The sequence below is a fragment of the Amphiura filiformis genome, chromosome 9 (genome assembly GCF_039555335.1).
Source record: "Amphiura filiformis chromosome 9, Afil_fr2py, whole genome shotgun sequence".
NCBI lineage: Eukaryota > Metazoa > Echinodermata > Ophiuroidea > Amphilepidida > Amphiuridae > Amphiura > Amphiura filiformis.
The window spans coordinates 15152596-15156434 of NC_092636.1; the positions used below are offsets into that span (position 1 = coordinate 15152596).

A 3839-nucleotide genomic window follows, 5' to 3' on the forward strand; every position below is an offset into this window, starting at 1 on the left:
TTAATTAGGCTTTCGTTTCACCAATTTGCGGCTGTTTCAAACTAAAATAGTACCCAATAATAGTGCTAAAATTGATCTAAAAATGACAAATGGCTTCAATTGGGCCTTCATTGTCCAAAGGTTTCTCACCTCTATTGCCCCCGGACTCTGGTTGCCCTGATATATCAGATTTGTAGCCCTTTTGTACTTATTAGCCAATATTTGACCATTTTCGTCAAAGTTTTCCCTCTTAAAAGTTGTCTTTCCCCACTTTGTTCACCCTCTGAAAAAGTGCTTGCTACGTCACTGCCTCTAAGGGGTCAAAAACCCTCTCAAACACCCTCTCCTTCCCCACTTTTCTGATAGTGTGGACGTCCCTGTTGGTGCCACATGCCACGGATTCGCCGGTTATTTGTCGGACGTTGAACGATTGAATATAAAACGCCTGCAGGATTATTAGCGGCCACAACGCATAGAGAGACGAACGGAATCGGATCCCAAAATCCGTACATTTGTCGGACGTTGACCCCCAAATCCGGTCATTTGTCGGACGTTGAACGATCGAATATAAGACGCCTGCAGGATTATTAGCGGCCACAACGCATAGAGAAACGAACGGAATCGGACCCCAAATCCGGTCATTTGTCGGACGTTGAGCGATCGGATATAAGGCGCCTGCAGGGTTATTAGCGGCCACAACGCATAGAGAGACGAATGGGAATCGGACCCAAAATCCCACCGAATCTTCTGCGGACTGGTGATTTTTCCACGAATAAAATATTTTTGTATTCGGTGATGTACGTTAATCCAGTCCGTCGTAGTGTGACAGACCTATAAGGATGGATGCAAATACCACTGAAGAAGTTACTGCATGGTCCTTTATTAAGCAGTCAAAGGATGATACAAGAACAGCGTACAATATATTCAGCACAGATTAATAAATATACTCGATTAACATGATAATGGTATTATTAAACACTAGGTATAGATGCACTTCTGCCTAGGTGAAGAAGAAATTGTATAGTATTGCATGTTGCATTTATAAGCTACACAAGGACTGTTTCGATTGCTTGGGTTAATAAGCATAAAATAAAACGGCATGCAATCATGTATTTAAAAAAAAAAAAAAAAAAAAAAACAACCATGTACTCACTTCTTATTGAGATGGGACCAAAGTACTGGAATTGCGTGTGATTCAATTTATCGGAACATTTGACTGGCTCACCAGCATGTATTATACAGCATTATCAAATATTACTTTCAGTTGTTGTGTATCGGTATACTCCAAATGTCTGCTTAATGGAAGTATGGAGAAAGTATATTTAGCAATTGGAGTGCTCAAGTTATAAGTTTACATTTGCTGACACTGTGCAGTGGATAACTTACATTGTACAAGAACAATAATTATTAAGAATTCAATTGTCAGGTTGGCGTAAGTTAGTCAGTGACCAAACTACATTTTCACATTTTCTCCAGAAACTTAAGAAACCGAATTACGGTGCCCGCAAATTTCAAGATTGTTTTCATATATAGTATTTGGTCGCTCTCGTGATGTGTCTTGCTCTTTTCATTTGAGCATTATACCTGGTGTAGATATGTTTGCTTCGCCACTTTGGTATTGTTAGTTCATATTTTGATATTATTGTATTCGTAATAATTGTGCAATTTTGGTTATTAATTATATTTAAAAAAGTGTGCAATATGTTTCGCATAATATTTTGCCTACTCACTCAAGTTATTTTCTTGGTTGTTCTCGTGATTGCTCTTTTCATTGAGTATTATACCTGGTGTAAATATGTTTGTTTCACCACTTTGGTATTGTTTGTTAAGTATCCATTTGTTTGGAATTTTTCATATTCAATTTGGTACTGTGTTAAATTGCCATTTTGATATTGCATTGAATTGATCATGTGTTTAATTGCTTTGCGGTATACTTCATTTTCATTTTTTAGTTTTCAACTCACGTGTTATCTATGTAGTGTACAGCTTGGCTTTTAAAAAATTGTGTTTTATGATTCTAATTTCATCTTCTGTTTGATATCTGTTTGCAGTATATTGCCGTTGTTTATAAAAAATTACTTTGGTTAAGCTTATTTTGCTTTATTGCTTTTGCCGTCACTTTAAACATTTCACATAGTTGTTTCTTTGCTCATTTTGCATGTATTTTTTCCGTGCAATCCTTTTGTGCAATGTTCATCATGTTCCTCATTTAAAATTTAATTGTTATTTTTTAATGATGTATATTTATAGTTCTATGGGCATTTTGTTTTTACGTACTCATGTTTTAATTGTAAAGCGCCTTGTGGTCTTTGATATAATGCGCTATATAAGATTAAGTTGCTGATAATCATGCATAACAGGCGATAACAGATCTATAAAAGGCCCTCGCAATATGTTGGCTACAATATGTTGGCTACAAAACTTTATAAAGTTTTATGAGGTATGGATTACAAATGGGTCACAAAAACTCACAAATTGTTTGACCAAAAGGTATTCATAATATAACGTTTAGCCGAATTTTCCATCTATAACTATTCAGCCACAGTTACATTGTATTGACGATGAATGCATTAAAGTTAATCGTATTATGCAGGTGATACTGCTTGGATTATTAACACTTGTTACTCAAATGCACTCATCTATTTCTTGGCAATACCAAATAATGCAAAAAAAAAAAAAAAAAAAAAAAAGAAAAAAAGGAAAGAAAGAAATCTATATACCCCCACCCTTCACCAAAAAAAAAAAAGGGGGCTAAAGTCACTTGCATACATTTTAATGTATGACTAGTGCCTCCTTTGGCAATGTTTTCTAACATGTATTTAATTATGTACATGTATACTTTATATATTTTCATATTGGATTAATATACTATTTTATATCCAAATTAACCTTTCAGGAATTTCTCTCCTAGGATTCCAGGAAGCAATCTCTTGGAAGAACAGTATTCATGCACAGTTATCGTAAAGATTCAGCCCACTATTCACTAATATAATTATTCATTTGTTTAGTTATGACATGATCAGCTCCTGATTCATGATCAATTCAGCTCCCAGGTAGATTGTTCACTGGGAGGTACTAGATTCCAGGTAGATTGTTCACTGGGACGGTATATCCAATAATATATTCATTATGACATGATCAGTTCCCAGGTAGGTTGTTCACTGGGTTGAGGTAACTTAGGTTCATCTAGGTCCTGATTCATGATCAATTCAGCTCCCAGGTAGATTGTTCACTGGGGAGGTACTAGATTCCAGGTAGATTGTTCACTGGGGCGGTATATCCAATAATATAGTTTTGTTATGACTTAATCAGCTCCCAGGTAGATAGTTCACTGGGGAGGTATCTTAGGTAGGTTCATCTAGGTCCTGGTAATAATACTAACTATATTTTCAAAGTATTGTGGAAGCTGTTTTCTTAATGTGCATGCTAATTTATTGTAACATATGATATTTGATGCAAATAAATATATGAATGTCTGTCTGAATGCCTGACAGATACGCAATTGGTGTTTGTGGTCGAATTATTTCTGTCTGGGGGTAATGGACGTTGCTATCTTCAGTAGAATAGTAAATAATGTCTGTTGAAGACATTTGTATGAAATAGATGTTGCTATCTTCAGTAGACAGTAACCAATGTCTGTTAAAGAAATGTGCATGAAATGGATGTTGCTATCTTCAGTAGACAGTAAATAAAGTCTGTTAAAGAAATATGTATGAAATGGATGTTGCTATCTTCAGTAGACAGTAAATAAAGTCTGTTAAAGAAATTTGTATGAAATGGATGTTGCTATCTTCAGTAGACAGTAAATAAAGTCTGTTAAAGAAATGTGCATGAAATGGACGTTGCTATCTTCAGTAGAT

At 35.3% G+C, this 3839-nt stretch overlaps 1 long non-coding RNA gene across 1 annotated transcript; it reads left to right on the forward strand.

The window, feature by feature from the left end:
* The first annotated feature begins 2743 nt into the window (after nt 1-2743).
* LOC140160285 (uncharacterized) lies at nt 2744-3481 on the forward strand. Its single transcript, XR_011859929.1, has 2 exons — nt 2744-3032; nt 3200-3481. It is a non-coding gene; the product is annotated as an uncharacterized lncRNA (long non-coding RNA).
* The last annotated feature ends 358 nt before the right edge of the window (nt 3482-3839 follow it).